The sequence below is a fragment of the Dendrobates tinctorius genome, unplaced genomic scaffold (genome assembly GCF_039654945.1).
Source record: "Dendrobates tinctorius isolate UK_male_01 unplaced genomic scaffold, ASM3965494v1 ptg000028l, whole genome shotgun sequence".
NCBI classification, from domain to species: domain Eukaryota; kingdom Metazoa; phylum Chordata; class Amphibia; order Anura; family Dendrobatidae; genus Dendrobates; species Dendrobates tinctorius.
The window spans coordinates 42654735-42681277 of NW_027361696.1; positions in this window are offsets into that span (position 1 = coordinate 42654735).

Below are 26543 nucleotides of genomic sequence, written 5' to 3' on the forward strand. Positions count from 1 at the left end.
CATAATGGAAGAATTGAAGACTCTAGAGTCTCCAGTTCTTCCATAGGCCCTAATATCTACAATTATAAACCTGTAGTGACTGTCGACCTGTTGGGATATATTAAGAAGAAAACAACCGAAACTGGTAACCAGAACTAGATACTACATTTATAGAAACATCATCAACATAGAGTATGAGGAGGAGGAAGGTGCTCCTCAGCAGATATACATTTGCGCATCCTGGTGTCCTGAAAGGTGATTCTAGGGCGCACTGTCTGCAACAAAAGATCAAAGGTGGAAAGGCTCATGCAACAACATTGGTAAAACTTGTCAGGATGTGTCTGCAGAGATGCATAGAGATGGTGGAAATGGCCTTTAATGAGTCATTGCATCAAAAGCGGATGGACCCATATTTGTCTCCTCTTCCTCAGATCCACAATCACTGGGTATGGCTGACCAAAGCGGCATGACAAAACCCAGATGTATAGCACCCGCTCAGTTGGGGTGAACCTAAGTCTGTCTGAGATGTTGCCAACAAACCACCAATACACCAACACAAGCACAGAACCAAAATGAACAAATTGGATGCTGCCACCTGTTGTAGAGGCAATAAATAGGGTTGCTGATGATGATTTAAATTATTTTCAGGCCTCAAAAACAATAAATGTCCATTTTGCAAGGTTGCAGGGAAAAAACGCTGTACGGATGCCATACGGATGACATACGGATGCTTAGGCTACTTTCACACTTGCGTTTTTTTGCTGTGCGTTTTTTGCGCACACAAACGCATGAAAAAATGCATCATGTGTTTGTGTGCGTTTTTTGCGGGTTTTGGTGCGTTTTTAAAAAAAAAGCATGCGTCTTTTCCGCATACGTGCGCATTGCACCCATAGACTTTAATGGGTGTTTTGCTGTAAAAAAGCGCATTGCGTGCGCATGCATTTTTTGGGGGCAAGTCGGACGCACAAAAAATGCAACAGGATGCATTTTGTGCGCCCGAGCGCACACTACACAAAAAGCATGCGCATACAAACGCATGTGTATGCGCACCTATGCGCACCCATGTAAAAGATATGGGAAAAAAACTCATGTGTTTTTTGCGCTAAAAACAGCACAAAAAAACGCAAGTGTGAAACCAGCCCCTAACATGTGCAAAAAACGCAGCCAGCCTTGACCACGGATGACATACAGATCACTGTTCAGGGAACATTTCTGCGTATTACAACTGTAAAATACGGCCCTTATTTTTATACGTTTTGTCTGAATCCAGCCTTAGCATTGCTTTCAACCAAGACAAATGCATTCACTGGGAAATGTAATTTTAACATTTTACAACCTTATCTGGCCATGTGGTGTGTGACACATCATCAGACACATCCTGCTTCATTTATGATGGAGGGACTCTGAAAGTCACAAAGCCTTTTTTATAGGGCCATCAGGCAGTCTTACTATTCTTAGAAATCCATCAGCCGGCTATGTGGGTGTTTGTTGTGGCACAATTTCAGCTTGCTTCACAATATATTCATCTTTTTCTTTAAGGCTTCCAAATATATGAGCTGGCACGGAGATACCACACTGACAAATCTGTGGCCTGTACGTTTTGTTTTTTAGGCTAAATAGTGCTGTATATAACTACAGTGATACACAAGAAAAAAATGGTATTTAGGCCTAAAATGACCAAATCTTTAGCACACGGATGGATAAGGCTTGTCACAGATATACCGCAGTGTAAAATATGTGGCCTGTATGTATTTTTTGGGGGGTTCAGCAAAATGGTAAAATTCTACTCTACCATACCACATAAAAATGAAAGATTTCTCTGCACACTCAAAAGTGATTTTTGGAACCCCTTTAAAATTGCTGGATTTTCACGCTGTTCTAGGAAAAGGATAAGGCTGTATTGTGCAGTGTCAAAAAGCAAATGGAGAAAAAAAGGGCTCTGGATTGCTTTGCAATAAAATAAGCTCTATTAACCTGGCCAAAATTTTTTCCTAGCCAATTAGACCAGGGGCTAGGTATATACGGGCAATATATCCTATAGATAGCAGCAGGAGACAGGAAGGGAATGGACCCTCATGATATATAAAATGATATGTATACACACATACAGTGCCTGTAGGCCTTGCACTGATATGTATAGAGCGACGTACAATCCCCTGCCTACCTAATACTGCAACCTTTATACTCCGGAATTATTCCTTACAAGGACTCTTGGTTTAGCTGGATTTGAGTACTTTAGGATGGCAGACCCCACACTGACTAATAAATCCCCAAATCTGACCATATCTCAGCAGCAGCTCTCCCTACACTATCTAAATCCAGAGCTGAATGTGCCGAGCAGGACGGCATCTGGTCTCTTATACCCCTGATGATGATGTGTGGCCAGCCAATCACTGCATGACCACAACAAAGATGGCTGCGGCGTTTCATTGCCTGGCAGACAATCCCTGCATCGTGATTGGGTCTCTAAAGACTGCCAAAAAAGCTGGGTGGAGACCCGACTTCCCGCAGAGTAATCGGAAATGTTCGGTGCTCGCCGAGTACACAGAGTACCGTGATACTCGGGCGAGTAACGAAAAGTGGCGAGCACGTTCGCTCATCACTACTTATAGTATATTGCTACTGTAGTAAGAATAATTAGTAGTAATATTATTACATTACCGTTATGATAGATTGTTAATGGTAGAATTGTTAGAGTTCATAAAATTAGTTAAACAATATGGGCACAGAAACATGAGTAGACAGAAAGGTAATAGTTATGGTATGAAAAAAATGATAGATAGATAATTGATAGATACATAATAGATAGATAATAGATGATAGATAATAGATAATAATTAGATAATAGAGAGATAATAGTTAGATTGATGATAGATAGATAATAGATAGGTATCATTACCTTCCTTCTTCACCAGAATTCTCTCTCTGTGGTCACTGACTGTAGCTGCTGTATATATATATATATATATATATATATATATATATATATATATATTCATTTCTCATACATTTTTGTTAAGTGCATGCAATTATCAAAGTACTGAATATTTGTCTTTTATATTACTTAATAATTAATTTTTAAAACCTCCAAATTATAATGATGTCTAAAATATTTATTTGTTTTATTCGTAAAAAAACACTTTTCTTGACTCTTAATTAATGATGATAAATTCATGCAAGCATTAAAGGGATAGTCATGTATATTTATCTAATTTGACAGTGCTTGTAATTTGCAAAATAATAATAGTGTGTATTATGCCCACTGTTAGGAATAGCTTGTTTTCTGGCATGTTCATGAAGTCACCATTCCATAGACTACAGCTAATCTTCTGCTGACAGCGTCCTCTTCCTCACTCTTAATGGTTTCAGTCTTCAATATCAACAACATAAAATCAAACCTATTATGTTTTTTTTTTACAAATGCTTTCTATGAATGTTGGTCTCACCTCTTCAACTCAATTTCTCATTTAAAGGGAATCTGTCAGCAGGTTTTTGCTGTGAGGTCAGCCATGAGGTAGGGGTTAGAAAGAGATAGAGATTAGAAACATAAATCCTACATCCATCATAAGTACCTGTAGACACAACAAGACAGGAATATGGCTGACAGTGAAAACACCAGACACTAGTGTTGAGCATTCCGATATCGGGTATCGGCCGATATTCGCGGTATCGGAATTCCAATACTGAGTTCCGATACTTTTAGCATATCGAATACCGGAATCGGAAGTTCCCATAATGCTATGAGCCAGTTTGATTTGATTCAGCCAATGAGGAATCCTAAGAAGTGTGGGCACATCCTGTTAGGCATGTAGGCATGTTAATTAATGGCATGGCTGTGATTGGCTGCTGAAATGATGACATGATGCACTATAAAAGCCGCCGCCGCCATTTAGGGTTCACTTTGCTGTGAATTCAGTTAGGGACAGGCTGCTGTTCAAGACTCTGAGGGACAGTTAGAGATAGCGATTTTCAAAATAATATTGTGCTTTACCCAGGCTACATTATCAATCAATGTAGCTTTCTTTTGCCTTGCAGCGCTGTTCACAGCTGTCTGCAAGGTCTGTGTGAGTGCAGCTCACGCTGTGTAGTGTGTCGTGCAGCCACCTCTGGTTGTAGGCCGCTCAGTGTGCGTCACTGCCCCATACATATTTTTCTTTTATTGCTGCTCATTTTTCAATAATTCTCCTATTAGTGTGCATCCATCCGTATCCATATACATTGGTTGCAAACACTATAGAAGTAGACAGCGGAGCCTTTCTGCAGCCATTCAGTGCTAGTGCCCACGTCTCTGCACTGTCCACGGCTGTCTGAGAGGTCTCTGTGTGTGAGTGCAGCTCACGTTGTAGCGTGTTCTGCAGCCACCTCTGGTTGTAGTCCGCTCAGCGTGAGTCACTGCCTCATACATTTTCCTTTTTTTGTTTAATTGCAGCTCATTTTTCCAGATTTTTTTCACCTATTAGTGTGCTTCCATCCGTATCCATCTGCATTAGTTGGTTGCAAACACTATATAGGAGTAGATAGAGGAGCCTTTTTGCTGGCTTGTGCCCTGCAGGCGCAGCCAGATTAGTATTAGCCGATTTTTTTGGAGCCTCATCTATTGCATTGTAGGTTATCTTCCTGCATTGTAATAGCTCCAAAAAGTTTGTGACACTATCGCTTTCACATCTTTGGTCACATCCTTTTTGTTTTTTTGAAAAAAAAACACGTAAATAAAGTTCACAAAACACTCCACTTGACAGTTGTGTAGGCCACATTAGCTCATATTAAAGTGTAGTCCACACACTTTATAAAATTAGTGTTTCTTATACAGTGCCTACAAGTAGTATTCAACCCTCTGCAGATTTAGCAGGTTTACACATTCGGAATTAACTTGGCATTGTGACATTTGGACTGTAGATCAGCCTGGAAGTGTGAAATGCACTGCAGCAAAAAAGAATGTTATTTCTTTGTTTAATTTTTTTTTAAATTGTGAAAAGTTTATTCAGAGGGTCATTTATTATTCAACCCCTCAAACCACCAGAATTCTGTTTGGTTGCCCTAAAGTATTAAGAAGTATTTCAGGCACAAAGAACAATGAGCTTCACATGTTTGGATTAATTATCTCTTTTTCCAGCCTTTTCTGACTATTTAAGACCCTCCCCAAACTTGTGAACAGCACTCATACATGGTCAACATGGGAAAGACAAAGGAGCATTCCAAGGCCATCAGAGACAAGATCGTGGAGGGTCACAAGGCTGGCAAGGGGTACAAAACCCTTTCCAAGGAGTTGGGCCTACCTGTCTCCACTGTTGGGAGCATCATCCGGAAGCGGAAGGCTTATGGAACTACTGTTAGCCTTCCACGGCCTGGACCGCCTTTGAAAGTTTCCTCCCGTGCCGAGGCCAGGCTTGTCCGAAGAGTCAAGGCTAACCCAAGGACAACAAGGAAGAAGCTCCGGGAAGATCTCATGGCAGTGGGGACATTGGTTTCAGTCAATACCATAAGTAACGCACTCCACCGCAATGGTCTCCGTTCCAGACGAGCCCGTAAGGTACCTTTACTTTCAAAGCGTCATGTCAAGGCTCGTCTACAGTTTGCTCATGATCACTTGGAGGACTCTGAGACAGACTGGTTCAAGGTTCTCTGGTCTGATGAGACCAAGATCGAGATCTTTGGTGCCAACCACACACGTGACGTTTGGAGACTGGATGGCACTGCATACGACCCCAAGAATACCATCCCTACAGTCAAGCATGGTGGTGGCAGCATCATGCTGTGGGGCTGTTTCTCAGCCAAGGGGCCTGGCCATCTGGTCCGCATCCATGGGAAGATGGATAGCACGGCCTACCTGGAGATTTTGGCCAAGAACCTCCGCTCCTCCATCAAGGATCTTAAGATGGGTCGTCATTTCATCTTCCAACAAGACAACGACCCAAAGCACACAGCCAAGAAAACCAAGGCCTGGTTCAAGAAGCAAAAAATCAAGGTGTTGGAGTGGCCTAGTCAGTCTCCTGACCTTAACCCAATTGAAAACTTGTGGAAGGAGCTCAAGATTAAAGTCCACATGAGACACCCAAAGAACCTAGATAACTTGGAGAAGATCTGCATGGAGGAGTGGGCCAAGATAACTCCAGAGACCTGTGCCGGCCTGATCAGGTCTTATAAAAGACGATTATTAGCTGTAATTGCAAACAAGGGTTATTCCACAAAATATTAAACCTAGGGGTTGAATAATAATTGACCCACACTTTTATGTTTAAAATTTATTAAAATTTAACTGAGCAACATAACTTTTTGGTTTGTAAGATTTATGCATCTGTTAATAAATCCTGCTCTTGTGTGAAGTTTGAAGGCTCTAACTTATTTGCATCTTATCAAACCTGCTAAATCTGCAGGGGGTTGAATACTACTTGTAGGCACTGTACCTGTTAGCAGCTGTTCAGGAATAAGCACACTAAGCCCCCCCTTTGTACTTTTCTGCCTATCTTTATCAGTCTACCAAGATGAAGAAGGCAGGGAGTAAGGCACGTGGGCGTGGAGTTTCAGCAGGGAGAGGATGTGGGGATTCTGTGCCTGCTGCGGGCACCAGTGACTCAGCATCCCCCAGTTTTACCAGGCAACAGTCCTTTATGCGCAGCTTTGTAGGACCTCGCCGTACCCCACTGCTGCGGGACGAACAAATTGAAGCCATTGTCGGATGGATAGCAGCTAACACATCGACTTCAATGACTTCCACGTCCTCTCAGGGCCAGAGCACTGAAGACAAACCATCTGTCTCTTCACCACCTGCCAAATTGCCCAGGCAGTCAGAGAGCCCTTTACAGGAGCCATCTCATTCTCCACTTCTGTTCTCTGAATCTGTTGGCTTGGAAAGAAGGGGCCAGCTAAGCAGCATTCTAGAATGTGAAGAAGAGGGTGTATGCAGTGATGCACAACTGCTTTGTCTCTCTGAATCTGAAGAGGCGGGTGGGCCAGTGCCTATGGTCAGCACACCTCAGTACGCATCTGATGATGATGAGACTCAGGTGCCACATTCTGGTGCGTATGGTGCTGGCGAGACTACCCAGGAGAAGCAGGTGTTTGAAGAGGGGAGTGTAGATGATGAGGTCCTTGACCCATCATGGCGTGAGGAACAGGAAGGTGGTGGGAGCAGCTCTGAGGAAGAGATTCCCCGAATGGCCAAAACAGGAGGGAGAGGGAGGGGGCAGACTTGGTTGCCTGTAGCCTCCACTTCGGCACCCGTTAGGAGCATTCCTCTTCCAAAACCCAAAACGGGCGCTCCCAGGACTTGCAGTGCGTGGTCCATTTTTGACACAGTTGCAGATGACATTTGCTTTGTCAAATGCAAGCTGTGTCATCAGAAAGTCAAAAGAGGGAAAAGTGTCAGCAGCCTCCATACCACAAATATGTGGAAACATGTGCGGACCAAGCACGTGGTGGAGTTACAAAGACACACTGAAGACGTAGGCCAACCTACAGCACCACCTACCGCCTCTTCCTCCAGCTCACACACAGCTAGTTCGGCTTCCTCACAGGATCACCATGGAAGAACCTCTGGCACTGTTGTCCAGAGACCCAGTGACATTCCACCCACAGCACCACGTTCCCTGTCATCCTCACACTCCCAGGTCACTCTACAGCCATCGGTAGCACAGGCATGGGAGAAAAGGCAGCCATACTCGGCAAACCATCCCCGAGCACAGGCTCTGAATGCTGGCATTGCCAAACTACTGGCCCTTGAAATGCTCTCATTCAGGCTGGTGGAGACTGACACCTTCCGTAACTTCATGGCATTCGCAGTCCCACAATACAATTTGCCCAGCCGCTTTTATTTCAGCAGGCAAGCCGTCCCTGCCCTGCAAAAGGATGTGGAGGGAAAAATTAAACATGCTCTACTAAACGCCGTTAGTAGCAAGGTCCACCTGACCACCGATGCGTGGACCAGTAACCATGGACAGGGACGATACCTTTCCCTCACTGCCCATTGGGTCAATGTTGTGGAGCCGGGTACAGATCTTGAGAGTGGCACTGTACGTGTTCTGCCAACTCCAAGGATTGCAGGAATCCAGTCTGTACACATTGACTCCTCCTCATATTCCAGTTCCTCAGAAACAGCGCTGCAGGAGCCTGTTACGACTGATATGAGCACAGCCGTGGCCAAACGTCAACAGGCCGTACTCAAATTAATTTATTTGGGGAATTGAAACCACACAGCGCAGGAGTTCTGGAATGCCATCAAGCAGGAGAGCGACGTGTGGTTTGTGCCAGCGAATCTCCAGCCAGGCTTGGTAGTGTGTGACAAAGGCCGAAATCTGGTGGCAGCTCTCGGCCTAGGCAACCTCACTCATATCCCATGTCTGGCACATGTGCTCAACTTGGTCGTGCAGAGCTTACTGAGGGACTATCTGGATCTTGATTCACTGCTGCACAAGGTCCGCATAGAGTGCGCTCACTTGCGGAGTTCCAGCATTGCAGCTCTGCAGTGCCGATTCCGCCTTTCAGAACATCGCATCATATGTGACCTACCCACCAGGTGGAATTCAAAGTTACATATGTTGGAGCGGTTGTGTGAGCAGCAGGCAGCAGTAATGGAGTACCAGTTGCATCAGGCGCAAACAAGTCGCACTGTGCGCCGGTCACACTTCAGCACCACTGAGTGGGCCTCTATGAAGGACATCTGCCTCGTTTTGCGTGCCTTCAATGATTCCACGCGGATGGCGAGTGCAGATGATGCACTAGTCAGCATGACTGTCCCCCTTATCTGCCTGCTTCAAAAAACTCTGCAAGCAATAAGGGAGGAGGTTTTGGAAGAGATGGAGGATGAGGAGTCACAAATTCCATCTGCTTCTGGACAGTTTGCGCAGCGTGGTTCCTCACAAAGGCCTAGGCAGGGGACACTTTGTGAGGAGGATGAGGAGTCAATGGAGGAGGAAGACATCTCTCCAGAGGAGGGAGGTACGCAATGCTCTTGTAGTCAGTATGTACAGCAAGGGTGGGGTGATACAGAGCAGGCAGAGATGACACCTCAAGCAGGGGACAGCGTTTCTTGGGCAGTTGGGAGTCTGCAGCACATGGTTGATTTCGTGCTGCAGTGACTGAGAAACGACCGCCGCATCGCCCACATTCTCAACATGGCTGATTATTGGGTGTACACCCTCCTAGATCCTCGCTACCGGGACAACTTCCAAAGCCTCATAACACCCTTGAACCGGGAGTGTAAAATGCGGGAGTACCAAGACACACTGGTGCATTCCATCATGTTCTCCATTCCAACCGAGAGCAGTGCTGCTAGTGCTTTACAAAGCAGCTCTGTGCGTCGAGGCAGTGGAGGAAGCTCTGCACAAAGAGGGAGCAGAGGTAGTGCCTCAGCACAAGGCAAGACCAGTATGGCCCAAATGTGGCAAAATTTTGTGTGCCCGCCACAAATGTCTACACCATCACAGACGGCTCCAGTCAGCAGGAGGAAACGTTTCCGTCAGATGGTGACAGACTACATGTCTTGCCCAGTCAGTGTACTCCCGGACGGCTCTTCCCCCTTCAAGTTTTGGGTCTTTAAGCTGGATACATGGCCAGTAGAGTTGAGCGACTTTTGTTTTTTTAGGGTCGAGTTTCGTTTCATGAAACCCGACTTTTCCAAAAGTCGGGTCGAGCAAAATCGGCCGACTATAGGGAAAAGTCGGGGGTCCGACCGAAACACGAAACCCAATGTAAGTCAATGGGGAATTAAAGTACACAAAATCCCACAAACTATATAGTAATGTAAAACAAGGTACAAGGTGTATATAGGACAGGGGAGATGTAGAATTTCTGAACACACTTGTGGACACTGTTGGATTGTGTGAGGCCCAGTGAATATCACACCGCTATGTCACAGGCTCAATGTCGCAGGTGTGAAAAATGTCACTATAGGACAGGGGAGATGTAGAATTTCTGAACACACTTGTGGACACTGTTGGATTGTGTGAGGCCCAGTGAATATCACACCGCTATGTCACAGGCAGAAATTGGCTAGTGTAAACTACAAGGTGTATATAGAATTGGGAAGAATAGGAATCTATTCTTGAGTGTAGGTCTGTAAGAACGGAACAAGTCCTCGACTTATCCTTACAGAGTCACACACAGATAGCTTCACTGTGGCCGTGATAACAGCCGTTACACGGTACTGAGAGAGGAGCGTGCACGTACACCGCTGTCCGGTGTCCGTAAAATTTTCAAGCTCCGTGTTTTTTAAGTATACGGACTGACATACGCTGTCTCTCTATAGTTTTGAATGTGATCAAACAGCAAATATACTTAACTGTTTGAAAACCAGACAAAACTAGAAGGTGGAGGTCTGTAAGAACGGAACATGTCCTCAACTTATTCTTACACACAGATAGCTTCACTGTGGCCGTGATAACCAACATGGCTGTGACATTACAGTGTGTGGCAGACAATCCCTGCATGTTGATTGGCGCTCTAAAGAGCACCAAACATGGGGACCCGATCTCCCACGAGCAACCCCGGAAATGCTTGGCACTCGCCGAGCATCGCGATCAGCAAGATGCTCGGGTGAGCACTGAGCACTTCCAAGTATGCTCGCTCATCTCTAGAGGCCTACGATGGTGAGATCAAAACACTGGAGTGTCCTTAACCCCTTCACCCCCAAGGGTGGTTTGCACGTTCATGACCGGGCCAATTTTTACAATTCTGACCACTGTCCCTTTATGAGGTTATAACTCTGGAACGCTTCAACAGATCTAGGCAATTCTGAGATTGTTTTCTCGTGACATATTGTACTTCACTTTAGTGGTAAAAATTTTTCGCTATAACTTGCGTTTATTTATGAAAAAACAGAAATATGGCGAAAATTTTGAAAATTTTGCAATTTTCAAACTTTGAATTTGTATGCCCTTAAAACAGAGAAATATGTGACACAAACTAGTTACTAAATAACATTTCCCACATGTCTACTTTACATCAGCACAATTTGGGAAACAACATTTTTTTTGTTAGGAAGTTATAAGGGTTAAAATTTGACCAGCGATTTCTAATTTTTACAACAAAACTTACAAAACCATTTTTTTTAGGGACTACCTCACATTTGAAGTCACTTTGAGGGGTCTATATGGCAGAAAATACCCAAAAGTGACAACATTCTAAAAACTGCACCCCTGAAGCTACTCAAAACCACATTCAAGAAGATTATTAACCCTTCAGGTGCTTCACAGGAGCAGAAGCAACGTGGAAGGAAAAAATGAACATTTAACTTTTTAGTCACAAAAATAATATTTTAGCAACAATTTTTTTATTTTCCCAAGGGTAACAGGAGAAATTGGACCCTAAAAGTTGTTGTCAAACTTGTCCTGAGTACGCTGATACCCAATATGTGGGGGGGAACCACTGTTTGGGCACATGGCAGGGCTCAGAAGGGAAGGAGCCCCGTTTGACTTTTTCAACCTAAAATTGGCTGGAATTGAGATCGGATGCCATGTCGCGTTTGACGAGCGTCTGATGTGCCTAAACAGTGGAAACCCCCCACAAGTGACCCCATTTTGGAAACTAGACCCCCTAAGGAACTTATCTAGATGTGTGGTGACCACTTTGAACCCCCAAGGGCTTCACAGAAGTTTATAACACCCGAGCGTGAAAATAAAAAATCATATTTTTTCCACAAACATGATCATTTAGTCCCCAATATTTTGTTTTCCCAAGGGTAACAGGAGAAATTGGACTCCAAAGGTTGTTGTCAAATTTGTCCTGAGTACGCTGATACCCAATATGTGGGGGGGAACCACTGTTTGGGCACATGGCAGGGCTCAGAAGGGAAGGAGCCCCGTTTGACTTTTTCAACTTAAAATTGGCTGGAATTGAGATCGGACGCCATGTCGCATTTGACCAGTGTCTGATGTGCCTAAACAGTGGAAACCCCCACAAGTGACCCCATTTTGGAAACTAGACCCCCTAAGGAACTTATCTAGATGTGTGGTGAGCACTTTAAACCCCCAAGTGTTTCACTAAAGATTATAATGCCCAGGCGTGAAAATATAAAATCCTGTTGTGTTCCCACATAATTGATCATTTAGTCCCCAATTTTTAATTTTCCCAAGAGTAACAAGAGAAATTGGACCCCAAAAGTTGTTGTTCAATTTGTCCTGAGTACCCTTATACCCCACATGTGGGAGAAAACTACTGTTTGGGCACACGTCAGGGCTCGAAAGGGAAGTAATGACGTTTTGGAAAGCAGACTTTGATGGATGGTCTGCGGGCGTCATGTTCCATTTGCAGAGCCCTTGATGTTCCTAAACAGTAGAAACCCCCCCATAAGTGACCCCAACTTATCTAGATGTGTGGTGAGCACTTTGAACCCCCAAGTGTTTCACTAAAGATTATAATGCCCAGGCGTGAAAATATAAAATCCTGTTTTGTTCCCACATAAATGATCATTTAGTCCCCAATTTTTAATTTTCCCAAGAGTAACAGGAGAAATTGGACAACGACTTTTGGGGTCAAATTTGTCCTGGGTACTCTGGTACCACCTCATGTGGGAAAAAACGGTTTAGGCACACGTCGGGGCTCGAAAGGGAAGTAGTGTTGTTTTGGAATGCAGACTTTGATGGTCTGCTGGCGTCATGTTCCATTTGCAGAGTCCCTGATGTGCCTAAACAGGAAAAAACCCACATATGACATCATTTTGGATACTAGACCCCCAAAGAACAAATCTAGATGTGCCCCCAACTAATCTAATGTAAATTAGTAGTGCATGGAGGTGTGGTACAATTTGACGCAATCCTTCATGCACAGGCCAGGTTTTTCGAGGCAGGTGTCGCATTGATAAGTGGTGTCCCTGCGTATTCCTTTTTTGTAACACACTCGACACCTTTTTTGCGGCTTACCTTTTCTTGGGGTTGGCGGGACCACCCCTGGAAAATTCTGACCTGGGACAATACGAGCACCTTCAGTACCAGAAGTACTGGGGCCCGCTCCTTCCTGAGCGCCAAACATCAGGGCCTTAACCACTACCTCCTGGAAATGAAGGTACGTTGTATGGCTGGGGCATGCACATTGTGACAGCAGGAATGCGTTGAGCATTGCCATTTGGACGATGTGCACGGCCAGCTTTTTGTACCACGCCTTGGCCTTCCTCAATGCATTGTACGGTTGGAGGAGTTGATCGGAGAGATCAACTCCCCCCATGTTTTTTGTTGTACCCCACTACACATGTCGGTTTGCGGACCTGTGTAGAGGTACCCCGTACAGTGCAGAGGGTACTGCCATCACCATGTATGGTGGTCAAGAGATGGACATCTCTCTTGTCCTTGTACTTGACCACAAGCAGGTGGTCGCTACATTGGGCTCTGCTCTCACCTTTTCGGAGCATCTGCCCAAATAGCGTCTTCGGGAGGCCTCTCTGATTTTTGCGGACAGTACCGCAGGCTGCGGTATGTCGCTCAGAGAGGGATTTGTAGAGTGGGATGCTGGTATAAAAGTTATCAGTGTAGAGGTGATAACCTTTATCCAGCAGTGGGTGCACCAAATCCCACACAATTTTCCCACTCACTCCCAGGAAAGGAGGACACTCAGGGGGTTCAACCCGGGTGTCCTTCCCTTCGTAAACTCTAAACTTGTGGATGTACCCTGAGGTACTCTCACACAACTTATAGAGTTTGATTCCGTACTTGGCACTCTTACTGGGCAGGTATTGACGGAATCGCAGCCTTCCCTTGAAGTGAACCAAGGACTCATCCACGCAGATGTCCCTTTGGGGCACGTACACTTCAGCAAACTTTTTGTTGAAGTGTTCGATGACTGGCCGAACTTTGAACAGACGGTCAAAGTTGGGGTCATCTTGTGCGGGACACTCTGCATTATCAGTATAATGCAGAAACTTGTGGATGGCCTCAAAACGCGTCCGGGCCATGACCATTCGGAACACTGGAGTGTTGTATAAAATATCAACACTCCAATATTGCCGAATTTCCGGCTTCTTCAGTATCCCCATATGGAGGACCAGGCCCCAAAACTGCGTCATTTCAACTGCGTCTACAGGAGACCAGTTTGAAAATGTTGAACGCGGGTTTTGCTCCAAAAATTGACGAGCGTACAAATTAGTTTGCTCCACCATGAGGTTAACAAAATCCTCAGAGAAAAAGACTTTGAAAAAGTCAATTTCTGTGAAGCCGGTGGTGTCAAACTTGATTCCTGATTCTGCCACAAAATCAGGAATCAGTGGCTCGTAATTTTCGGGGGGCGAGGTCCATATGGGTAGCACTGGGTCAGCTGCGGGCATGGTGGGGGCTGCCTCATCTTCTGTCCTGGAGCGTCTGCGTGGCGGTTCCGCAGGACCTGAGGAGGAAGATGAGGAGGGGGAAGAGGAAGAAGAAGAGGATGAAGAATCCGAAAAATAAAGAAAAGTCGGATCGTCATCCAAATCGCTATCAGTGTCGGATTCAAGTAAAGCATATGCCTCCTCCACTGAATAGCGCTGTTGGGATGAATTTGATGACATTTTTGTGTAAATATGGTGCTTGGGTGTACACTTTATTGAAAACTGTATGTGTACGTGAGGGGGGGAGTGATTGGTGTAAACTTTCTGCAAAGAAAAAGCTGTGGAAAAAAGTCTAAAACAGCAGGCCCTAGCTGATAAGTGTCACTTATCAAAACTAGGCTGCTGGATGTGCGCACGGGGTGGCGCAAGGGGGGGGTGGAAAAAAAAAAAGGAAAACGGCAGGCACAAACTCTGATAAGTGAACTGTGTCACTTATCCAAGTTTCGCAGCTGCAGGATGTGTGTACGGAGGGGCTAAGGAAAAAAAAGCGAGCTCGAGTGTTGATCGGTGAAATGCGTCACCAATCAACGCTCGGCGGCTGCGCACGGAGGTGGCGCAAAAGTGGGGTGGAGGGGGGTAAAAATAGGGGGAAGGGGGATGGGGGATTGGGGTGGATGAAGAGAGATTGGGCAGGGATCAACAGTTAGGGTTGTAGTTAGGTGGCACAAAGGGGGGTGAAAAAAATGAAAAACGGCAGGCTCAAGCTTGGATAAGTGACGTGTGTCACTTATCCAACTTTTCCGGCTGCGGGATGGGTGTACGGAAGTGGCGCAAAGGGGGCTAAGGAAAAAAAAGCGAGCTCGAGTGTTGATCGGTGAACTGCGTCACCGATCAACGCTCGCCGGCTGCGCACGGAGGTGGCGCAAAAGTGGGGTGGAGGGGGGTAAAAGGGGGGTGAAGGGGGGTAAGAGGGGGGGTGGAGGGGGGGATGAAGATAGATTGGGGGGTGAAGATAGATTGGGCAGGGGATCAGGGATCAATTAACACTTACAGTTGTAGTTTTCTTTCTTCTTTCTTCTGCAGGGATTGTGATGCTACAAGCTGTGGCACCACAATACCCAGCACAGGAGCTCTTGCTGCGTCCGACCTCTCTGCAGGAATCCTCAGCTAGAGTGAGGACCCCTGCAGACAGGTCAGACAGGTCAGAGGCAGGTCAGGGGGCAGGTCACAGAGCGGTCACATCGCTGCTGTGACCTGTCATTGGTGGGATCGAATGATTACATCGATCCCACCAATCCCTGATCTGCCTGGTGACCATGGCAACTGCCTAGAATCGGAGCTCACAGCTCCGATTACTAGGCAGGTCATGCCCAGGTCACCATCAGGGCACAGAGCGGTCACATGGTGACCGCAGCTGTGCCCTGTGGTTGGCGCGTTCGCCGATCTAATCGATCGCGCCAGCCAACTCCTGCAGGCCCTGCTGGGCCTGCATCAGGCTCCAGCCTAGGATCGGTGCTAATATAGCACCGATCCTGGCCGGTACTGGCAGGGCACAGCGGCGATATAGCGCCGCTGTGCACTGCGATTGGCGCGATCGATCAGATCGGTGATCGCGCCAATCTGGGTGCTTTTTGCCGATGCCTGGCGTTGCCAGGCACCGGCTCTAGGATCGAGTACATCAGTACTCGATCCCAGCCTAGGACATCATTGTTTCAGCCAAGCTGGTTGGCTGAAACAATGAGAAATGCTGCGATTGGCTGTCCCGCTCTGGATGCCGGGGGGGCGGGATCGCAGCCCGGGATGCCGACGCCATCTTTTGTAAGGTGAGATGGCGTCGGAATTTTAATGCGATCACCGCGACTTTAGTCGCGGTATCGCATTAAAGGGCCCGACGTACTATCCCGTCCACGGTCATACGGGCCCAGGTACCGTGGACGGGATAGTACGTCGGATGTCAGGAAGGGGTTAAAACTAATTTTGGCACTTCAAGCACAATGATACACACACTGGGATAAAAGAGAATCACCAATTAACCCCAAAAGAAGCGAACCAACTGAACATGTAAAAAAATAAAATTTTATTGGGTATCAAAATATTCTTATTTTTATAAAAAATTACAGACTGCATAATGATTTACACATAGCATACCCCAACGGGGAAAATTGCACAGACCATCAGCCAGGGAAAATAATCCTTCTAATAGTAATGCACATATATAATATATAGTGTATAGACACACACCATAATGTATGAAAAAATGCAATTAATATTTCAAAAACCCTGCATAGCTTCTGGAATAAAACACAATACCAATACCATATCTAATCATTATAGCAACATAATAAGGGAGAAACAATCTGACCCAACCATCATTAAACGCCAATGCGGCATGAACTTAAGTATATATAATATATAGTCACACACCATGATGTATGAAGAAATGCAATAAATATTTCAAAAGCCCTGCATAACTTCTGGAATAAAACATAATGGCGGTACCATATTTAGCCATTATAGCAGCATAATAAGGGAGAAACAATCTAAGCCAGCTATGATTAAGCGCCAGTGCGACATGTGCTTAAGTAGATCCGTAACACCCTAAAAATCAATATCAAAAAAGCAATCTATCCAGTAGTTACCTTAAACCAAGATATGGTGATGTTTGTGATCCTGTGCAAAGATCCCCGCGCCCCCGACGCGCGTTTCACCCTCTAACTTCTTCCTGGGACGCCCCCATCACGTGCCGATCTCCTTAGCGTTGCTCAAGGCCGGAGCACGCGAGGCAGCGGTGGCTCCCACTGCTTCGCAGTTTAACAGCAGCGGCTATCACCCTCACGCCTGCACCATTGATCACCTGTCAGCCAAGTAAGTGCCACATATTCCTGCACCACGCTAGCGGGCACAGGCCGTTACTGATAATCATCCACATTGCAGGTGGTCTGCCTTCATGTGCATATGCACAGCATTCAGGCTATTCCTGGTTTAACTGAGGACACTTAGAAAATAGCACCCAGCAAGGTTAGCATACAGCCTCTAACCAGTCAATTAATATTTGGTGGTATTTTCCTTTATTCATTATTTATTTTTTGGCTCAGCATTTTAAATCATATCAAGAATTTGAGGCACCTTTCTTTCTGATATCCATACTACAGCAGTTTCATGGTATGCCGTCTACATAGTCTGATGCAATATTGTGAACAAGTTCAGGTCAATGTTTTTAACCCTTAAGGGGTTCACTTTCAGGCAAACATTAGTGTTCATTTATTTACCACTGGTTGTATTTTTATTTTATTTTAACAGCTTTTTCATCTAATTAAAAGGTATCACATACACTCACTGGCCACTTTATTAGGTACACCTGTCCAACTGTGTGTTAAGACTTAATTTCTAATCAGCCAATCACATGGCGGCAACTCAGTGCATTTAGGCATGTAGACATGGTCAAGACAATCTCCTGCAGTTCAAACCGAGCATCAGTATGGGGAAGAAAGGTGATTTGAGTGCCTTTGAACGTGGCATGATTGTTGGTGCCAGAAGGGCTGGTCTGAGTATTTCAGAAACTGCTGATCTACTGGGATTTTCACGCACAACCATCTCTAGGGTTTACAGAGAATGGTCCGAAAAAGAAAAAAAATCCAGTGTGCGGCAGTTCTGTGGCCGGAAATGCCATGTTGATGCCAGAGGTCAGAGGAGAATGGGCAGACTGGTTCGAGCTGATAGAAAGGCAACAGTGACTCAAATTGCCACCCGTTACAACCAAGGTAGGCAGAAGAGCATCTCTGAACGCACAGTGCGTCGAACTTTGAGGCAGATGGGCTACAGCAGCAGAAGACCACACTGGGTACCACTCCTCTCAGCTAAGAACAGGAAACTGAGGCTACAATTTGCACAAGCTCATCGAAATTGGACAGTAGAAGATTGGAAAAACGTTGCCTGGTCTGATGAGTCTCGATTTCTGCTGCGACATTCGGATGGTAGGGTCAGAATTTGGGGTAAACAACATGAAAGCATGGATCCATCCTGCCTTGTATCAACGGTTCAGGCTGGTGGTGGTGGTGTCATGGTGTTGGGAATTTTTTCTGGGCACTCTTTGGGCCCCTTGGTACCAATTGAGCATCGTTGCAACGCCACAGCCTACCTGAGTATTGTTGCTGACCATGTCCATCCCTTTATGACCACAATGTACCCAACATCTGATGGCTACTTTCAGCAGGATAATGCGCCATGTCATAAAGCTCGAATCATCTCAGATTGGTTTCTTGAACATGACAATGAGTTTACTGTACTCAAATGGCCTCCTCAGTCACCAGATCTCAATCCAATAGAGCATCTTTGGGATGTGGTGGAACGGGAGATTCGCATCAGGGATGTGCAGCCGACAAATCTGCGCCAACTGTGTGATGCCATCATGTCAATATGGTCCAAAATCTCTGAGGAATGCTTCCAGCACCTTGTTGAATCTCTGCCACGAAGAATTGAGGCAGTTCTGAAGGCAAAAGGGGGTCCAACCCCTTACTAGCATGGTGTACCTAATAAAGTGGCCAGTGAGTGTATATTCAAGTACAGGCAAACAGCTTCAGGACAGTCCATTTTTCCATTTATTTACAAGTGAGTAATCTGATTCACCCCTTTTGAGTTTCCCAGTATTGCGCAATGTTATACCATTTTCTACCAGCTTTTCTGCTTTTCCAAACAGGCACCAGCACAGAGACTGTTAATCACCTGCTGCATTTGGGAATATTGCATTCCCGTTTCCTGGTCTAGTGGATTTGCGCCAGTGTTATTGGGTAAAATTAGGTGTTTATTTAAAATAAAGGAGTTTTTCTGTATGTGTTTTGTGCAATTAAAGGATTTTGTTTCTCTTTGTGTGTTTTTTTAACTTAAACTATTGGGGTTAGTTATGGGGGCGTCTGATAGTTGCATCCTCATTACTAACCCCTGGGCTTGATGTCAGCTGTCATCAAACCCAATACTATTACCAAACTTGACAATGCACCAGGGCCATTGGGAAGAGCCAGGCAAAGCGCCAGGATTGGCACATCTAATAAATTAACCTTTTCTGGAGCGACTGCGTGCTGCCATTTTTATCCTGGGAAGGGCCAATATCCATGACCTCTTCACAGTCTGCAAATATATGCCCCCAGCTGTCTCCTTTACTTTGGCTGGTTATAAAAAATGGGGAGACCCCAAGTCGTTTTTTAAATTATTTAAATAATTTAAAAAAAAACCACATGGGGAGGGGACCCATCTTTTTTAGATAACCAGCTAAGATAAATCTGACAGCTTAGGGATGCAGCCCACAGCTATCTGCTTTAGCTTGGCTGGAGATAGAAAATTTTGGAGGGCCCCAAGGCCTTTTTTTACATTAGGTATTTAAATACACTGGAGAAGTAGCAGCTACAGAGTGTTGCACCTGTGCTCTGCGAAACCCTTCTTCTGGGAACTGAGGCGATATCAGTAAACTTAACTCAGTTCACAGTTCCCCATTCTCACAAGGGCAGGGCCACTGTGAAATGAAATAACCTTACAGTAGAGTCACCTGAGTTCATAGCAGCTGCTTCTCATGCTGTGCAGCCCCATTGTCGGACTGATGATTCAACATGAGTCTTGCACTCAGCATTCTGGCATTCATCAGTCCAGCACTCAAGCTACCATGAGACCCGGTGACTGTGAACTCAGGTAACTTTTAAGGTTTCCAGAGGTCACAGCCACCAAAGGAAGCTTTGAGGGACACATTAAGGTTACTTGTGTTTCCAGTAACTAAGATTAATTGTGGTGTGTATTTTACTGTACTTGTTAATAAATAAAAAAAAATTAATAAAATGGCATAGATGTTTCCACTCCAGGTAAAGCTTCTTTACGAGGCATATGGAGAGAAGAAATAGTAGATATCCATTGAGTGCCAAGCCGATTGTCTGGACTAGACAGTTGAAGAATAGCTGCTATTTCTTTTCTCTATGGACCTCCTGCTTTACCTGGACGGGAAACACATTGAGGTGCAGTGTGTGGAACGGCTAAGTACAATAGACACATACTGGTAGAATGAAAGTTTTTATCTTCCCTATTTGAGGGATATACTACTTTGGCTTGTCTTAGTTTTTCTTCTTATACAAATCTTTTATAGAATATTGATTTTTAGTCTACCTAGATGCTTTACCTTTGTATCACATTGTATATGGACTTAGAATAATTGGATATACCTTATCAAGACTTTCTAGGACATACTAGGGACAACAGTCGGTGATCAAAGGTGCCTTTTATGCCGATCAATAAAGTTCCAATGGCCAGGTAGAAGCTGTTATAGTGATTTATAAGGTTCATTATCAATTACGTGATTTAATTTATACTATCTAGTAGGAATGGGGTTTGTTGTGTTATTTTATCTTAGGGACTAATATTGCATATCTAATAAAGATTTACTGTTTTATGGGGATTTGATAAGTTAGAATTTACTTGATAATCCTCTTGACACCATAATTTATATTCAGTAAAAAGTAATACAACTAACAACTATCAAAAATATAAATTTATTATTTTTTACCATAATTGACTCTTAAATAAAACAAAGTTAACAAAATTTTTCCAGAAAATGCATGTCATAAAAATAAAACCTTCAGGTCTCAGTGGAGTTCATTTTTTCTTTTTTTTCAGTTTTTTTTTATTCCATCCCACCTTCTCCCATTTTTCTGTATTTAACATGAAGAGTGTCATGCAAATCTAATAGTAAATTACTATTTGCAAATAGTAAAAAAAATAAGAGTTCAAATAGCTCCTACAGGTATGCTGATACTTGTGTTATCATTATCACCATTATCTGGTCACTTTTGCCATGAACAGTTCACAGTGCTAGGCTGATTATGCTGATGGGATAATAATAAAAAAGTTGACAAGAAATAAAGAAGCAGAAAAAAGTATGTGGCATGATTTAAAAGAAAATAAGGATTTATATACAGCAGAATTATTTGTTCTGTAGTGCATTTCCAAAATTTTCTTGTTCTTTACACAGGTAATGTTCCCCTAAGGCTCTTTCTAGTCTGGAGCGGATGGATCTGAAGAAACTTTGTTGAAAATCTTGTCCCAAAAAAACATAAATGAATGGATTGATGCAACTGTTAAAACAAGCCAGGGTGGTAACAATAGTATTTGCAATAGCAAATGGAATGATATATTCAACATAAATGGTTGTTACTGGCCAGATGTAATATGGAAACTAACAGATGACGAAACACAATATAACAGCGGTGATGATCCTGGAGGATCTCCGAGATCTCTGGGATCTCTTACTTTTTCTAAGTTTGTAAAATATGGTGACATAACTGGTGAGGATGATGATAAAAGGGATCACACACATCATAACTAACCTGATCAATTGAATAGTTTTTTTCATCTCATAGAATTGAGGCTCTGTATAACTGACCTCTAGGCACCATTCACTTTGATCATCCAAATAGTATATATACCAGAAAAACACTGAACCAGATACAATTAAGCTCAGGCCCCAAATGATCACTGCTGTGATTCTCGCCAGTTTACGAGTTCTATGTACTTTTGCCCAAAATGGCCACACGACCGACACCCAGTGGTCAATACTCATGGCGGTCAAATTTAGATAAAATGGGAAAATGCTCCAAAAGCAGAATGAAATATATACATAGTGTGAGGAAACTGAAGCCCACTCAGCAATTCTCAGAGACAGAGATGCACAGCACAAGAAGTTCACGATGGCCAGGTTGAGAAACCATACAGCACTGATTGTCTTCTTCATCCTGAATCCAGCAATCCAGATGACCAGTCCATTACCGATAATCCCGAGAGCAAAAATGATGCACTCCCTGATTCGCAGAAATCCACGAGTGTCCCACGCCGATCTCATGTGGAGAACAGCAGCATCAGCTGATGCGACCGCTCTCTAGGGGCTTCAATAATCCAATGTTGGAAGGTAGGTATCCTTCCGCACTGTATTCCTCCGCTACTGTAAAAAAATAGTCCCTAGTCTCACTTTATGGCAAAAGCTGTGTGAGAAAGTTCCCAGGCAGCTTTTGCCATAAAGTGAGACTAGGGACTATTTTTTTTTAAAGTGGCGGAGGAATACAGTGCGGAAGGATACCTACCTTCCGTCATTGGATTATTGAAGCCCCTAGAGAGCGGTCGCATCAGCTGATGCTGCTGTTCTCCACGGGAAATCGGCATGGGACACTCACTCGTGGATTTCTGCGGATCAGGGAGTATTTGGTGGTTTGATTTTTTCTAATTTCTTTCATAGATGACACTGGCTTCAGGGATCAAAGTGACAACTGATGGTGAGTATGTACTATATGTTATATGTACTGTAAGTCTATATGTATGTATTGTATGAATGTATGAATGTATTGTATGTAGTATGTATTTAGTATGTATGTAGTATGTAGTATATATGTATGTTGTATGAATGTATGACTGTATTGTATGTTGTATAAATGTAGTATGTAGTATGTATGTATGTTGTATGAATGTAGTATATATGTAGCATGTATGTAGTATGTAGTATATATGTATGTTGTATGAATGTAGTATATATGTAGCATGTATGCTGTATGTAGTATGTATGTTGTATGAATATAGTATATATGTAGTATGTAGCATGTATGTTGTATGTATGTTGTATGAATGGAGTATATATGTAGTATGTATGTATGTATATTGTATGAATGTAGTATGTAGTATGTTGTATGAATATAGTATATATGTAGTATGTATGTAGTATGTAGTATATATGTATGTTGTATGAATGTAGTATATATGTAGCATGTATGTTGTATGAATGTAGTATGTATGTAGTACGTAGTATGTATGTATGTTGTATGAATGTAGTATATATGTAGTATGTATGTAGCATGTATGTTGTATGTAGTATGTATGTATGTTGTATGAATGTAGTATGTATGTATGTTGTATGAATGTAGTATATATGTGGCATGTATGTTGTATGAATGTAGCATATATGTAGTATGTATGCAGTATGTAGCATGTATGTTGTATGTATGTTGTATGAATGTAGTATATATGTAGTATGTAAGTTGTATGTATGTATGTTGTATGAATGTGGTATATATGTAGTATGTATGTAGTATGTAGTATATATGTATGTAGTATGAATGTAGTATGTATGTAGTATATATGTAGTATGTATGTTGTATGAATGTAGTATATATGTAGTATGTATGTTGTATGTATGTTGTATGAATGTAGTATATATGAAGTATGTATGTAGTATGTATATATAAATATTTTTTTTTTACATTCAACACATTAGCCGGATGATGGGACTACTATTGTCCCATCATTGGCTAATGTGTCAATCACTGTCAGTGTAGCAGGCATCGCCCGATGAGACTTGCAGTCCCATTGGACGATGACTGCACACACACACAAGACCACCGGCAGCCGGCACAGGCCCCCGGCAGCCGGCACAGACCACCGACAGCCCGCACAGGCCCCCGAGAGGCCCGTACAGACCACCGGCAGCCGGCAGAGACCACGACAGCCGGCACAGACTCCCGAGAGGCCCGTACAGACCACCGGCAGGCCCGCACTGACCACGCATCATGATGCGCACAGACCGCGCATCATGATGACATCATTTAAGCAGCCAATCACAGCCAGCAAAGTAGTTAACATGCCTACGTGCCTAACAGGATGTGCCAACACTTCTGAGGATTCCCATTGGCTGAATCAAATCGAGCGGGCTCATTGCATTATGGGAACTTCCGATTCCGGTATCCGATATAGAAAAAATATCGGTACTCGGTATCGGAATTCCGATACAGCGAATATCGGCCAATACCCGATATTTGCAGTATCGGAATGCTCAACACTACTGCCTCCACATCCCAAGTACTAGACTGAAACATATGAGGTGATACAACAAAGGGTCACACATTATGGTTACCTGTACCCATGATTGATGGGTAAAAACAACGAAAAACACCAAGAAAATGTCCAAATTTTTATTTATTGATAATTATCATATATATAGTTTAATAAAATATGTATGAGTGTACATTTGCACTTTTTCTGATTTTGTTATTTTTCACTGTGTGCCACGCTACTACTATGCACCAGAGCTACAGATAAGCTCTATTATGTTTTATGTTTTTTGTTGCACTATTCATCTAATTTTATATATATAACTTTTTATATATTTTGATGCACTACCTTTCTTTTTTTCTGCACCATCATATGTATTGCTGCACTATTTATTCATTTTTTGATGTTTTACATTTTTATATATTTTGTTGCATCATTTTTCTACTGCACTATATTATGCATTTTTTATATATTATGCACTTTATCAATATCAATTTGGGAGTATATTATAGCACGGTCACTTTATATATTTATATTTATTAATGTGTGTGTGTATATATATATATTTTTGTATTATCATAAATTTTGGTCCCCGGTAGTGCCTTTTCATGGCATTGGCCCCCCTATCTTATTTTATACATATTTTATTAAACTATATATATGATAATTATCAATAAATAAAAATTTGGACATTTTCTTGGTGTTTTTTGTTGTTTTTATCTTATTTTACCGAGAGTCCCTTTTATTCCATGTGTGCTTATTTATACTGATCTAACATCTTGGTATTGCACTTTTTCCTTGAGTCTATTTTAATTTGTGTGTATACTGTGTCTTGCACAGGTTTTCCTCTATGAACATGGATTTTAAGGCCAAGGAACAATCCTGTCTGAGCCGAATTAATCAATTATTCGGTAGTGGTGGGTCCAATGCTAATGGCTCAGGTGGTCAAGGACTAGATGATCTCTTTTCCAATATTAAAAATCTCTTACATAAACGTACACGTTTATGGTGGAATAGGGCCTTTTTACTAAATTATGTTAATCGTGATTTAATACCTAGGGGTTTACGTGTACGAGTGATCCCTGCCTTTCCTATTGATGATGATGATTTTATAAAAAATTGGGAGGAAATATGTAATAATGCCTCCAAAAAATTCATGGAATTATTGATTAACCTCAATACTAAAAATCTGGCAAATATTGATTTACAATTGGAGAATGCCTATACATTAACTAGAAATCAGCTGACGGCAGAAAATCTCCAATTTATCAATGCTTCCATGGAAAAAGAAGTTGATCTTTGGGTTAAGGAAATTCAGGAGAACCATATTCATAAATTAACTAGAGACATGAAGGACCGTCAACTAAACAGAATATATAATTGGAAGAGACCCTTCGCTTCTGAAAATACTCATCTCCCGAAAACATCTACCTCTTCTATGCCTTCTTTGAGCGAATATTCTGATGCTTCAGCTTCCTCATCTACATCATATAAAGATGTTGTTAAACGTAAACGCAATTTTTGGAATTCACCATACAAGAGAAGTAAAGATCGTTCTCTTCAAGAAAATCAACTACAGTTAACTAATTTAAGTACACATCAACTTTCCGACACAGATTTGAGAGTCCTTGCGGAAGGCCTCACTTTCTGTCCGGATTCACGTTTTGATACCTTTTCAGCTACTTAGGATCTAAACCTGTTTGCAAGAACTTTAATGTTTAAAAAACATTTTCATGATGAAACAATACACAATCTGTTTCCAACAGACGCGGAGCAGGAAGCATTACAGATATTGAATGAGCTGTCTTTGGAACATTCATCAGGTGAAGGAGGTAAGGTCCCTTCTTGTGTCAAGCCTCATTCTAAGAAATTTCCACCTTTTACTTCATGTTCAAATATTGACTTATTTGTGAAAATAGTAAGTGAAGAGTTCAAGAAGATTCCTCAGAATATTTCTAATGGTAATCTGTCCTATGAGGAACGTATGAGCATGAAAAAATTAAAAAATTAATCAGACGTAGTCATAAAGCCTGCCGATAAAGGCGGCAACATTGTTATTTGGCCATCCTCCATGTATGAAACAGAAGTTTTTAAACAACTTCGAAATAAAGTCTGTTATAAAAAACTTTCATTCAATCCTCTATCCACTTATACATCAGAGTTAAATAGTATTCTAAATGAAGCTATGGATAATGGCACTATAACCAAGGAATTGAGTCAGGCATTAACCATGAAAGAACCTTGTATACCTACTTTTTACCTTCTGCCGAAGATTCACAAAAGCCTGACATCGCCCCCTGGAAGACCGATTGTATCTGGCAATTCTAATTTTTTAGAAAATGTAGGTAAATATATTGATTTTAAATTAAAACCTTTAGTAGAATGTCTTCCATCTTATATACAAGATACCAGTGACTTTTTAAAGAAAATTGATGGCTTACACATTGAGGATAATGCACTATTGGTTACATGTGATGTTGAAACATTATAT